Source organism: Lampetra planeri, chromosome 32, assembly GCF_965212315.1.
Source record: "Lampetra planeri chromosome 32, kcLamPlan1.2.h2, whole genome shotgun sequence".
Classification (NCBI taxonomy): Eukaryota; Metazoa; Chordata; class Hyperoartia; order Petromyzontiformes; family Petromyzontidae; genus Lampetra; species Lampetra planeri.
The window spans coordinates 2920399-2935427 of NC_136138.1; the positions used below are offsets into that span (position 1 = coordinate 2920399).

Here is a 15029-nt window from a genome sequence, read left to right on the forward strand (position 1 = left end):
AGGTGGCCGGGCGTGGTGCTGGCCACCCACCCCCTCGTGTACCGTTCTGGCCTTCATAGGTGCTCGCTAACAGCACTTGCCCCTACAGTCTGTTAAGGCTATACCTCTCTCCGTGTGTATCTCTGCGTGTATTTCCATCTCTAGGTGTGTTAACACGTGTATGTTGACCATGTGTGCACACATTCGCTGTACAGGCATCCCCCGATTTGCGAAAGGGAAGCTTTCTTTCAAAAGAAAACTCGTAAAACAAAATTCCGTACATCGGAACGACTTCTCCCGTGAATTAAATTTCTAACAATCAGGGATGTGTTTCGGACAGCCGTTCCAACTTTCCGTCTTAACCTAGAAATACACACACACCCCTATAACACTTTCCACAACACAAAAATAAAAAGAAAGATACATAAATATGAAAGCCATTGAATTATAATTAATTTCAAACCAAAATCATTAACCTTTTCAGGGAACTCCCTAAAAGATGTGCTGCATGTAGGTTTGACTGTCAAGGTGGAGGCGTTACTGCCACACTGCAGGGTGGCAGTAACGTCGTCTTTTTCAAAAGCGACCTGGCTATAACAAATGATAGCTCGACAGAGTGGCATATCACGTGCAAATGTATAGCAACAGTCAAATACTACTAAGTGCGTGTTTATCCCCTCATAGGGGGTGCTTACTCGCTAGCAGCACTTGCCCCGACAGTCTGTTACAAATTCTTAGGTTTTTTCGGTAAAGTCACGTAGGTAAAACACTAAAATTGCCCGTGTGGTATTTCCCTCGAGAAACCGGTTGGGCGGTTTAAAAAAAAAATCCAGTTACATCCTGCTTTTTGTGGGGGGTCGTGACCAGCACACAGCAAGTCCTCAGCCTCGACATATGCCCAGTGACTCCCATCGTGGGCAACGCGCATCTGTCAACTCTTCGCACGCCTAACGCAGTAAGTCTCACCTGCGTTAAGGCGGCCCTGCGAGTGAAGAATATCTGTGCTGTTCACGGGGGGGTGGCGGACATCTCCTGCGAAGCTCCGACCAACAAAGACGCGAAGACGCGGAGACACGGAGACCCGCAAGGTACCGGTCATAATAAGTGTTGCCACTCACGTAGCGCACAAAGACGAAGATCACCCCGTGTATCCTTAACAGACTGTTGGGGCAAGTTCTGTTAGCGAGTCGCACCTATGACGGCCGGGCGCGGCACACGAGGGGGTGAGTGGCCAACACCACGCCCGGCCGCCTTTGTCTCCCCCAGTGGCGATGTTTACACACCGCATAATGTGCTAATTTGAGGCTGAGTCGATCTAGGGGAGAAAGCCCGTGACAGGTTCAGATAATCATCACTGGTATTGGCCGTGAGCATGAACAACATTGTTTGGCTGTCATACTGCAGGTTCCATGTAATACATCAGTCGTATTTGTTTGCAAGTACTTATGTGTGTATACAGCAATACCCCGATTTACATCTCCCCCTCTTGTGCCGTTTCGCAAATACGTCGCCACTTTATTATTAACACCGTCACCCGATCTGCGTGGTCTCGACCCCACACTCACGTCGCTGACAGCGTCGTTCGTCCGTCCGTCCTTTCTCGCTATCTGTCGCCTCTCAGCCTTTGGCTCCAGCACCTACCCCGTGTGCATCGCTTTAATTGATTGACGTCGTTTCGATATTCAGGAACGCATCCCCCAACGTAAACCGGGGTACTACGTTCAGTGTATTCGGCTACTGTTATATATTTCCACTTGATAAGCCGCTTCGTTGAGCAATCATTTGTGGCCAGGTCGCTTCTGAAAAAGAGCTATACAGGTGTAGATCAGTGGACCCTATCTGTTAAAATAAAAAAAAACAATGCGTTAGTTTATATGTGTTGAACATGTTTAGTGACATTGGGGATGTCACTGTATGGTGCTGGCCCGGAAGGGTCGTTCCATTCGATGTTCCTACATCGTGGAAAGCACCGTGTGGGTGGCTGTGTGTGACACAGCCCTAGCGGGGCTTGGCGAGCACTGGGATAGTGCGGGCACCACGCACAGCATGCGGTGGGGGCTCCCCCGAGGGGCAGGGGGTGAGCGTCAGCCCAGGGGCAGGGTTGCCCCGGGCCATGGCACTCTGGTTGACCCCGGCCATGGCACTCTGGTTGACCCCGTAGACACGTGATCACGAGTGTTCACACAGGTGGGGGGACTAGGGGGTGATCACGTGTCCGGAGAGAGTAGTACACTGCTACGAACCCGGCAATTCCCTATTCACGACCAACAACAGTGGCAAATATTTGTAACCTGTCCTGGGCTTCCCCTAGGTCAACTCAGCCTCAAATGAGTACCTCGTGCGGTGTATAAACAACAGCCCTGGGGAGACAAAGGCGGCCGGGCGTGGTGCTGACCACCCAAACCCTCGTGCGCCGTTGTGGCCTTCATAGGTGCTCGCTAACAGCATTTGCCCCAACAGTCTGTAAAGGCTATAGGGAGGATCCTTGTCCGTTTTTTTATCTTCATGTATAAACTATACTACTGAATTGAGTTATGGTCCAGTGTATAATAAGGACAGCAGAATATATGGGAAGACCTAAGGTCAAGAGTTGGATGCATCGTGTGTGTGTGTCTCCTGCACAGCAGCTTTTGGGATGTGGTGGAGGGCAGAGGGCCTTGACAAGGTGCGGATGAAGGTGGTGGTTTTGTCATCAACGGCTTGGGTCACGAAGACATCTTGACAGCTGTACGGTACAAGTATTACAGTTCTGCACAACACGAAATACTCTCTGTGGTCTAACACTGTAATTCTACACTTTGGGTTCCTCCTCCGTCTCCTTTAAGAGACGACAAGGATGAGCGCTCCATTGTAATTGCTCTTCGTATGTACATCATGATCATACATCTTGTATCTGGCTGGCTGTTGATTTGCAATGGGATTAAGGCTGCTAGAATCGACTCGTCCTATCTCTCTGGGGTTCATGAAAAAAGTGCCACTTTTTGGGAAGTCAGCAGGGACTTTCCCTATGGGTAAAATGCATCCCACAGTGCGAAAATGAAAAATATGTGAAAAATCCATCTGGCTCGGGGTTTAACATTCATGTCTACTTTTTTAAATCTATGGATGGTAATAATAGGGCTTCCACCATTAAGGTACAATTAAACAGTGAAGAAGAATGCCTCATGATATAGGAAGAGGGGATAACTACATGCCTTGAGATCAGTACAGTCAGTCGTCGTTGAACGTGATAGATGCGTTCTTGAAAAGTTCCACGTTAAGCGAAAACAATTTCCCCATAAATAGTGGCACGAAAAGGTTTGGCAAGATACGATGTACGCACACACAGTGAGACGGCGGGACAAATAACTGAGATTATGCCGCCGCGTTAGTGTGTCATTTTGAAATAAACCGATCAGCGGCGCAGTTCTAAAAAGTAGTTTGTTGGCAAACCATTCAGAAATCGCATTATAACGGGCGCATTCTGCATTACAATGGTACGCATTCCACGTTGGGTGCGATAAGTGTTCCCGAATGGAAAAACCGCGTTAGAGCGGAAACGCGTTGTAGTGTGAACACCACGCGTTAAGCGAGGACTTATCGTATCGTATCATTAGGCGACTGTCAAAACTGGGACTATAAATATCCCAGGAAGATGTTCTGGTTTTCCATGATAGCAGCGACCTTAAAAGGAAAGAGGGCAATCCTGGGAAAACGAGAGGAGGTGGCAACCCACGATCTTTGGTAACAATTTCAAACCGGGTGGTTTTTGTGTGTGGTTCCCATTCACTACAAAACCGCTTGACCCGGTTATGCATCAGTTGGTTAAAATGGTTTTGAAAGGGTTTTGCTTCTGACATTTTTTACGGTAGAAACGGAGTCGCGCAGCTAATTTCTCCCGTAATCTGCGGCACAGCGTTGTCGACACAATGTTTGTCACCTTGCATTTTGGGACAAAGCTCCACGGCGCATCACGGATTATAGGATTACAACTTGACGAAAGCATACCCATGACGCATTGATCGCGGAGGTTGTTTATAGACATACCGCTTGATGAAGGGGGCCAAGACGATTTGTTGGCTGTGACAGGGAATATCACTCAAGTCTCTGGGTTCATGACGCAGTGCACTAACCATTGCACCACTGTTCCCCAAAAACTGTAGAGTGCATTATAATATGATAACAAAAAGCCTAACATTGGCATGGAGCTAATCTTTTAAGTGGCAGCCTAAACTCAGAAGGGGAAATTCAACATTTCTATGATGGACTGTCTGCCCGTAGGACAACCACCGATCGCTTATCACCAAGGTGTTACAGTGTCCACACCATGTTATCAACAAGCTGATGCATGCACAGAGCTCGGCTGCTTGGGTTTTGACGCGATGTAAGAGATTTCTCAAGACATTCGTGATCACTTCCATGATATTTACTCAAACAACCTTGAATGAGACACTCCCGGCAGTATGCAATTGTTCAAATTCAGTGGCGTAGTAACGACATTGCCAACTCAGGGGCTGCGGAAATCGGTCAGGTGGGTCCGATTTGTCTGACACGGTCGCACCTGGGTTATTATATAACGCCGGCTCCTCAACAACAACATAGAAACACACACTCACTTTGCGAAAGCCAAACGTTAGTGCTTTAATACAATTAAAATAAAACGTGAAACGTGAATGAAAGCATTTTTTTAAATAAAAAATAAATTAAAACCGCGTTATAAATAAGTCATGTTGTTCTTTTACACTGTTGTTGAAAACAGATCTTACGGTGGTTGTCAAGGAGACCCCAAATCACAGTTTTGGCCATCAGGTGGGGGCGATGGCACACCCTGCCGCCATGCTAGTCACGCTCCTTTTCAAATTGTATTATGTACTTCATTCCCTGTCTTCCCCGAGTTCTTGTACCTATGATTTGCCCAGTAAAAATATTACATTCAGTCTATTGTTATTTCGTTACAAGAAATCACACGGCGTCACAACAAGTCAGACCCCCCCCCTCAAATATGACGTCACGAAGCTCTGCCCCCCCCCCCAAATAAAACATGCTTCAAATCGCTTTAAACTATTGTCATTGTAGTGCGTACTTAATGTGCCGCTGCACTCTGATGTTGTAGGGGAAAACATTTATTTAAAAAAGTATATTTAATTAAGTAGAACGTGTTGTCTATATTTATTTAAAGTTGCGCATTTTGATGTGACGCCACATTTCTCACCCCCCCCCCCGTCACACATCGTCACAAATGTCTGACCCCCCCCCTAGCTGCGTGACGTCATTTATGGACGGCCCCTAATTCGTCTTCTAATTATTCTTGTAAATGTTTTACTTTTGTGCCTGCTACCCGTAATGCGTGTATGCTACTCGTTTTACTTTGTTTCATAAATTACAGTCAACCCCCGATTTTAAGTCTCCCCCTTTTACGTCATTTCGCAAATACGTCGTCACTTTATTATTAACACTGCAACCCGATTTGCGTCGCCTCAACCTTACACTCACGTCGCTGACAGCATCGTGCGTCCTTTCTCGTTATGTGTCACCGCTCAGCCTTCGCCTCCATCCCTCCTACCCTGTAAACCGCTTAGATCGACGTCGTTTCGATATTAGTCGTCGCACCTGACAGGAACGCATCTCCAACGTAAACCGGGGGTATTTTATTTTCTGTGTTGACTCAGGGCCTCATTGTTTAGATGGAGTCTAAACATCTGGCAACAGCAATATTTGCTTTAAAAATCTGCTGATGAAGCTTAAAATGTGAAATGCAATACAAGTTTGCTTATTCAAAGATCTACCTCTGAGGAGCACTGGGCTGGAAACCCCGTAAGCTGATGGACCATTAATGTATCTATGAAGAAAACGGAACGTTTTTAACCATGCCCATTTATAGACCCATTTTATAAACTAGCCATGGCACACCAATAGGCCAAAGCAATGCATACATTTTGAAATAATGGTATAGTGTTGGTGAATATTTTTTTTCTATCAATTAAAACTGCTGCGAGGTATACATCAGATAAATGTAATATTGCCATATCCACGTGTGCTTTTGTTAAAATAATATTCGTACTATGAATTCTATTTTCAGACTGACCTTGAAGAAATTTGATCGTTTTGGATCAAGATTGCTGTTGGCCAAAGATTAAGTCTCGTGCCACGTTTCGTCTGATTCTTTTTTTTCTGGACCATATTCCATCCGCCTATAATAACACCTACCTGCCTTCCACGGATATATAATACATCCTCAGAACACCACGGCCATGTGTGAATAGCCACAACATGTCTGAAACGTCCAATGTACAAAAACTACACCTGTCAGAGGATTCAGATCCAATTTATGCTAGTTTGCATGAAATTACTTCTTCAGAAACAGTGGAGAATGCTATATACATCGGGATGTTTTCCAGTGGAGATACAGGTCACAACATCGATGCGAAGCAAAGGAATATCAAAGAGCTCACAAAGGAGTCTTTACATTCTAAACTAAATAATAATGCTTCACAACCAGATATCAATCCACCAGGTGAGACGAAAAACATAGGCGTGGTGGAAAAAGACGAGTTCAAACATGTGCCTTCCACCACGGTGCCAAGCGAAAACACACATTACTACCACAAGCTCACGGCCCTAATTGCAAATCTGGATGTTAAAGCGAAACAGAGATCCACCACATCACTCCAAGAAGACGCGTACGGTGTTGACAGGGATGCTAAAGCAAATGTTTCAGAATATGACTCATCGTCTTCTGACGTGAGTGACCATATGTATGAAACTACAGATTATGAGGACATAGACAGATACAGCAACTTGCTTCTAAAGCACAGATTTTCGCTGCCAGATGACAAATCTAACGAATTATACAATCCCCAAACTACAAACGAATTTAGCAAAAACGAAGACAAACGTGCACCTTTGTCGAAGGAGAAGCCAAAAAGCCTTGACATACCCACACGCAGTGACGAATCCTCATTATATTCTGTCCCCAAAAAACTCATTTACGTTAAAAAGGGTTGTCCACACCCAGACTTTTCTCCAAACATACCAGTGAACGCTGCCGGGTACGTTAATGCCGACACTAAGGGTGAAGAAAGTGAAACGGTTTCTCCCCCATATCAGTTCAAACATGCGGGCCGTGGCCGTGCCATGAAGTCTGACCATGACAAAAAAATAGCTTCTCGACCTCTCAGAGGAGGTTTGACTTTTCATTTTCACTTGTAAATGTTCGCCCGGCTTTCTTAATATGGTGTCCTATAACTGCGTCTAAAGACTCTCTGATGTTAGCTGCTAAATCGAGCCAGTATCGCGATCTACATGTATCCCTCGAACCTCGACTATGGGACGTGCAGCATGAAAGGCGTCATTGAGGAGGCCGGGACCACCAAGCACGTGGTTCTTTCTCTCCACTCGCTTCCCCTCAAGAAACTCACTCAACGTCACTCGTCATTGAGTAGGCCGGGGCATCCAAGCACGTGGTTTTCTCTCCACTCGCTTCACCTCAAGAAACTCCCTCAACGTCACTCGTCATTGAGTAGGCCTGGGCATCCAAGCACGTGGTTTTCTCTCCATTCGCTTCACCTCAAGAAACTCCCTCAACGTCACTCGTCATTGAGTAGGCCGGGACCACCAAGCACGTCGTTCTTTCTCTCCACTCGCTTCGCCTCAAGAAACTCCCTCAACACCACTCGGCAGAACAATGGGGGGGGGGGGGGTGGCCTCAACAAGATTCTGAAGACTTTACCAAAGCCGACGATTTGACTCCTTTTTAACCAATGATCATCGCCAGTATCACTGCCAGCCATCATTATCATCATCGCCACTAAGATCGTGGGTTGCCACCTCCTCTGGTTTTCCCAGGACTGCCCTCTCTTGTGTCTTTTGTTTTGAGGTAGCCGCTGTGCTGGAAAACCTGTACGTCTTCAGGCAGGAAACGGCGGAACTTCAACAATCTTCTTGCTGAACGTGTCCATCAAGCTGTGGCTGGACACCATTGAAGTAACACAGTTGATGGGGGCTCTCTGGAAAATTGACATCCAAGCTTCTTGCTGCACAACTTAAGCTGTCTAACTCCGGCTGTGCCTTTGGAGTGTGCTGTGCATTTGCATGTTTAATACAATATATATTCGTTTATTTACACGCAAGTGATTAAAAGCAGTGGGCACACCGCGGCTGCATACATCAATTCAACAATGCAAGAGTAAAAATATATCTGGGGAAATGGTTGAGGGAAGCAATACATCGTTAAAAGGGGTGAAAGGAAAGGGAGGTGGTTAAGATCGTACTGATTTATACAATAAAGTGCTCATATCGTTGGTTATAGCCCTTATCTGAGCAACCTAAACTATTAACAGTTCAAACTAATGCAGTGCTGGTCTCCTGGTAGAGAGGTCTTACGGGGCGAAGTAGCGAGTAAGAGTAACGAGTTATCTTGACCCTGGTGTGCGGGGGGGGGGGTCAAGCGGTGGATAGGGAATGCGGTCTTCGTTTGACAGAATACGATTGAGGAGGCACGAGTCTGCGGCTCTGCCGGTCTCGTCAAAAAAGTGGTGCGCCGCGGCAAGCCTGGACTGGCCATTGAGAAGCAGTCCACGGTGGCAAATCTCTGGTGGGCCCGTCCATTCCTAGAGCCGGTTGGGCCGGTCTGCTTGGGGAAATTTCAAATGTGATCAGAGTATTAAAAAAAATGTAATTTTAATATATTATTACCTATAATGTGCCCGCTTCATTGCCTATTTACGCATGAAGTCTTATATTCGGCAACCCCAATGATTTTTTTTTCTCGCCGGCCAAATGGGCATAATCATACTAATACGTCACATCGTAAATCTAGATACCGTACCAGTACAATATACAGCTTGTCTCATAATCCATTTACATTTTTTTTAAATGCCCATTGCCCAATTTTGGACAGAACCCTCTTCTTTTGCTCCACCGTTGGTGAATCCCCACCACGCGTGAGAACGGGCAGTCCTCGACATGCAAACGGGTTTCCGTTTCTGAGACCCGATCGTAAGTCGAACGGTTCATAAGTCGGAACACAATAATGTACTGAATTTAAATGCGCATACGGTTACAGTACGACAAAAAGGGGGAATAATTTTTAATCTCATAAAGAAGAAATATTGTACATGTGCATGTAATATTGTCATAAATGCTGTATCGTAAATAAAACAACATGAAGTAACTTGAAAAAAAAAAGTTTTATTTTCACTTATCTTGAGTCCTTGATGCTGGCTTGCTTTTCTGAAGGTGCTTAATGAGTCACCGCAATTGCACACACACGGGGCACGCAGGCACACACCCACACACGGAGCATGCACGCACACAAAAACAAAGACACACACACAAGGACACACAGGGGGCACCTTCGCGCAAGCACAGAGAGACAACGGTCCCCCGTATAGCCTAAAAAGACTGTTGGGGCAGGTGCTGTCAGCAAGCAGCGCCTATGAAGGCCAGCGCGGTACGCGAGCGATTGGGTGGCCAACACCACGCCTGGCGCACCTTTGGGGCAGTCCATACATTACGTCACGTACCTGGGGTGGGGGGGGGGTGTCAGACATTTGCGATGATGTGTGACGAGGGGCGGGGGGTGAGAAATGTGACGTCACATCAAAATGCGAAACTTTAAATAAATATAGACAACACGTTCTATTTAATTAAATAGACTTTTTTTTTATAAATGCGTTCTCTTACAACATCAGCGTGTAGCGCCACATTAAATCATTAAATACGCACTACAATGACAATAGTTTAAAGCGATTTGAAGCATTTTTTATTTTGGGGGGGGGGGGGGTGCAGAGCTTTGTGACGTCATATTTTAGGGAGGACTGACTTCTTGTGACGTTGTGTGACGATGTATTCGTTCAGCAACTGGAAGCTCAGCGAGCACCGGACGGACTAATGGCGGAGACAGGATTTTCAGATAGGGGGGGCAACCCCTCCAGCAATGAAAAATGATAGGAGTTGTTAGTAAGCAAGGACTTGTCCCTTGCTTTTTATTCGACGCGTATGCGGCGATGGCTCAGCCATCGATCGAGGGTCCAATTCGAACCGCGTTGTGTGATCGGCATCGCGCTCGCTCAAGGTGTTTGCCTTCAGGGAAGTCGTGTGGACTGTATACGCAACTGCGCACAATTCACTTATAACTGCTTTGCCGTTACTTATTGCCAATTATGGAACGGACACGTTCAGGGGTGTTGCTGTGCCCGTCACGACACCTGCCAACCAATGTTACACGCTGCAGCCTGGTAATGTTTCTTGGGCAGACGTCCCATCGAGTAGTGAGTTTCTTTCGTCAACAGCACTTGAGCTCTGTCGATAACCGTGCCACACGCCACGGGGTTGCCTTTCATCTGGGGCTGGGCAATGCAATTGGGGGGGGGGGGCGCATTGACTGCGTTGGCAATGGTGGACAAGAACATGTTAACAAGAACATGTTAACAAGAACATATTAACAAGAACATATGAACAAGAACATTAACAAAAACATATTAACAAGAACATATTTACAAGAATAACCCAACATGGTCGTCGATAACGCTGCTTGAAAAATAAAAGTCTGTAATAGGCAACGTTTAATGATCCTTACAAAAAAATATAAATATTACATGTGAATTCTAACACAGGTTTGAAATTGCCTACAACCTTGATATGCTGTGAAGAAGAGGCATTGCCCGAAACGTCACGCACCCCCACGGGCTTCCGTGCCCCAGCCCCCCCAACTCCAATACGTTTCCCCACCATCTGTAGTGACTGTGACGACGGAAAACGAGGAACCAGCGAATGAGAAAACAATAAACACATTCCTGCGGAGGGAGCTGGTAGGAACGTTGGGTTGCTCGGTCAATGGCCAGGTTCAACGGCGGCGTGGTGTATTCCGCAAATATGCCCGACTGTTAGGGCGGGCACAAGCCGGCGTGAGTGGGTTAAACGTTGAGATTTATAAGGGCACCACGGGGTGACCAGCCCCTCCCCACCCAGCCCTACCCCTCCCACCCCCCACCCAGCCCCACCCTCCCCACCCAGCCCCACCCTCCCCTCCCCACCCTCCCCTCCCCACCCAGCCCCTCCCCACCCCCCCCCCACCCAGCCCCTCACCACCCTCCCCTCTCCACCCAGCCCCACCCCTTCCATTTTTGGAAGCACGACGGACGGACGGACACAACAATCCCCTGTGGGCTGGTGGAACCAGGTGGTTCCTACCAGTATAATGTGAGTTTTATTGTTACCAGACCATACTGAGTGTGATCATCTTTGACTGGTGGCGGCGTATTACACCACTATGGCTGAGCAGGTACCTCCAGTCAGGGGCCAACAGGGGGCAATGCCGAGTCCGGCCTGTGCTAAGCAGGACTCGTGGGTCAGCATCCTGGGGGCACGGTTGGGAACCGGAGGGGGACACCCCAGGCCCCCGTGTGGGGGGCTAGGGGGATTGCGCAACAATCCAGGTCCCTCCAGAAGTTTCTAGATGATGGGCGTGACCAGCGGCGGGGTGACCCTGGGAGCCCCATAAAAGCCGAACCCAGAGCGGCTCGAGTCAGTCCGCCTCAAGCCGAAGACCCAGAAGCCCACCTGAAGATTGGACCCTGGACCCCAAGCCCCGCCGTCCTTATAAGGGCCGTGGCTCAGTGAGGCCAGTGGTCAATAGGCTAGGACCCTGAGCATCCCCCGACCCGACGTCCTTCTTAGGGCCGGGTCTGTGTGGGCCAGCGGTCGAGACCCGAGAACCTTGGCAGGGTCGGGTCAGCCTCCCCTAGGTCCCGCTAGCCGGAGGGCTAAAGAGTGGTTAGCCCCAGTGGCAACAATTACCCACCACCAAGTAAGGGCAGCCAAGAGAGAACACAACGCCCTTGAAATGGATTGTGGCATCCAAGACCATGAGGAGCGGTGTCGATGTGGGGAGGTCTTTATCCATGCAGTGCTTGATCATAGTTGATGATGACCATGTGTTGGCATTTATCTGGTCATCATTCCCTTACTCAGCTCTCATGGCAGTGGTATTGTGACAAAGCAGTCTCTCAAAAAAATATAGACTTTTTTTTAACCTCAACAACAGCAAATGCCATTCGCCACTAAGTGGCGATGACGTCACCACGGCGCCTGTGCCAGGCCAGGTGCACTTTGAGTCCACGTGCAGTGTCGAAGGCTCACTGAAAGGAGTCAAGGGACAGACCCAGGTGCCATGGGTTTATGGGTTGACTGACTGAGATGACTGGCAAATGCACCAGCTGTTACCCCTATTCTGCCAACTTGCTGCATTTTAGACACCTGGCGCTCCGCTCGTTATTGTAAGCGTCGCTCCTCCATCCTCCGTTGTTTTTCGGAGGCGACTGCCTCCAACTGATCAGTAGCGTCTTTCACGAGCCTCCTATAGATGTTGATCTTGAACCGCTGGTACCAGTCATCAGCAAGTCCATTCAGCTCCACATCCAGCTGTACTGCATCAGTATATTTCTTATCCAGCCCGTGTCATGCTGGTTTAGCTTGCCCAAGATGCTTGGGAAAGCGGTGGTTGGGCATGCGGGCTACATGACCCAGCCAACAACGCCTTGCCTGCCAGAGGAGCTCACTGATGGGAATGTGTCCAGATATTCGAGGATTTGTGAGCGCCTCACACAATCCAGCCTGGTTAAACCCAAGATGGATCTTATGCAGGCCAGCCTGAATGTTTCTGACCGGCGCAAATATTGCACCAGAGGAGTCCACGTTTCACAAGCATAAAGAAGGGAGGGCATGACTGTGGCCAAGAAGACCCGGAGCTTCGTGTGGAGTAACAGACCGGGTATCTTCCACACAGCATAACGCAGCCGATGAAAAGAAAATGCCGTCCGACTGATTAGGAGTGAGACCTCAGCTGTCAAACAGGAGTTACTTTAACACAAATACAAAATACACAGGCTGAACAAATTTGGTACTGTATTTGTCAGTGATAATAATAATCTCTTAGGTGTTACAGTAATGTACAGCCTTTGTAAGTCCACTGTTGGATGAAGGCCTTCTCACACCCAACCTGAACCCGGGAGGTCCAGGCTCCAGCCTGTGGGCTCCACACTCCGTATTTTGGGCTCCAGGATTCAGGCTCCAGCGGTTTAGGTCTGGAGTCCCGGGGCTGTGGTTCAGGTGTCCTTCATCAACACATGTATCTGAGTGTGACGAGAGGATGAAGGATCTGTAGATATGTAAGCCGGTTTTAATCCCTTCATTTAATGGAAGAATGAATGAGGGAAAAATCATTTTGTGTGGAAGCCGAGTGGAAAATGCAAATATTTTTTATGAAGAGGAAATCACGATAGGGTAATTCCCAATTGTCCAAGCTAATGTGGCATCGGGTAACCTCAATAGATTACATTCAAATTGTAGACATGGGTAACCCCCGTGGGACCATTTGTAAAGTTGAACCGGGAAAAAACTATCATTCCACCTAAAAATAGCCACCATCACCCAACAAGCACTGGGGGAGGGGGAAATATGAACACACGCTACTAGGGACTTTACCCTTAAAAAAACGGACTCTACCCTTCAAAAAATCGACCAAATTGACAATTGAAAGGGGTGATGACACTGACTTTAATATCTACGAATCATTTAGCCTCATATCACACGCATATTCATTGCTCGTGACTGGAGACCAGAATAAAAAAAACGTATTAGCCAACTACCTACAGACGCAACCAGAGTTTAGGATAAGTTCTACCATCAACCACACGCTCACACATCAAAGCTTAAATGAAGTACATGTTTAAACAATACAAACTGCTTTACAAAAAACGGAACAGCCGCACCATGATTGCATAAAGTGCCAAAATACATACATGTTAAAAGGCGAACCAGAACCCAACTTAAATTTCTCCATGGCTCTTACTTAACGAACCAAAGAAGAGCCAAAATCGACGAAACAAACGTCCCCCCAACTGCCTACGGTGCCCCCTAGACAACCCTCAAACACACAGACGTTGCCTTTTTGGGAATGTCCAGACATTACCAAGTTTTTTTTTTAATTATCACTTTGCTACTTTAACAACACTCACAAAACAACCATCTGACCCTCACCAGAAACGTGCCTGTTGGGGTTGAAACCTCAAGGCCTTTCCAGGGAGGCAAATACATTATTCAAAATTTCAATGTTATGGCAAAACGCACCATTATAGCCGACTTGAAAGAGCACGCTCCCCCAACAATGCAGGAATGGGCCAATACATTGTCAAAAATTGCCGCTCTAGAGCATCTAAGTGCCAAACTAAGTCGCCGGGAGGACGCATACCACCAAACATTGAAGCCCTTCACTCCCTCTCCTCCAGTGGGCATTGATTCTTAAGAGCATTCATGAGGGCATTTAGGCACTCCCCTCCCCTCCCTTTTTGCCTTCTTCTCCTAGAGGGGTATCAGAGCTTAGAAGATACCAGAGGGTTGTCGAGTTTATTAACACATTTGAATAAAACATGCGTTTGAAACAGGTTTATATTGCACTGTTAATCTGTAATGTGTTGTACTCGTGTCAACTCCCTTTCATATCCTCTGTGTTGTGTACCTAGATCGTTTTGTTAATCAAATGCTTTTGGAAAGAAAGAAAAAAAGGCGAACTTGATGGGGTGACACACTTATTCCAGAAATACTCACGGCAACATTAAAATATTGGAATCGGAGATATACAGCGTGCTTAAAAAAAATGTTAAGACTATATGGGACTATCGTTTTTAATGGGGAAAAGAACGGATGATACACTGTAACATGATAACAAATATTTTCCAGGAAGTCTTCAGAGCCAGGAAGCACATTTCTTGTGGTATTGTTGCTAATCCTCAGAAGTGTTAACTTTTTTTCTCAAGCACCCTGTATAACAAACAAAACAATCCAAGTCGAAGTGATGTAGTGAGCAGAAACGGCAGTCGTCTCCTGTATCGAAGCCACCGAGGCAGTGGTGGAAATTCCACATTGCTCAATGACGGAAGGGGGTGGGGACAGGCAAATCAAACCGCCAACGAGGGGATTGGCACCCTCCCATTGCGATCAACTCACCCTAACCCCAGTGCTGGATAAAGCTCGTGCGGGGCCTGTAGCATATGTTATAAATGAGCCCTAAA

At 47.1% G+C, this 15029-nt stretch overlaps 1 long non-coding RNA gene across 1 annotated transcript; it reads left to right on the plus strand.

Annotated features, from left to right (window-relative positions):
- Window positions 1–282: 282 nt before the first annotated feature.
- Window positions 283–9144, plus strand: LOC144729293 (uncharacterized). The gene is made up of 3 exons (XR_013587683.1): window positions 283–1067; window positions 2604–2706; window positions 6038–9144. It is a non-coding gene; the product is annotated as an uncharacterized LOC144729293 (long non-coding RNA).
- The last annotated feature ends 5885 nt before the right edge of the window (window positions 9145–15029 follow it).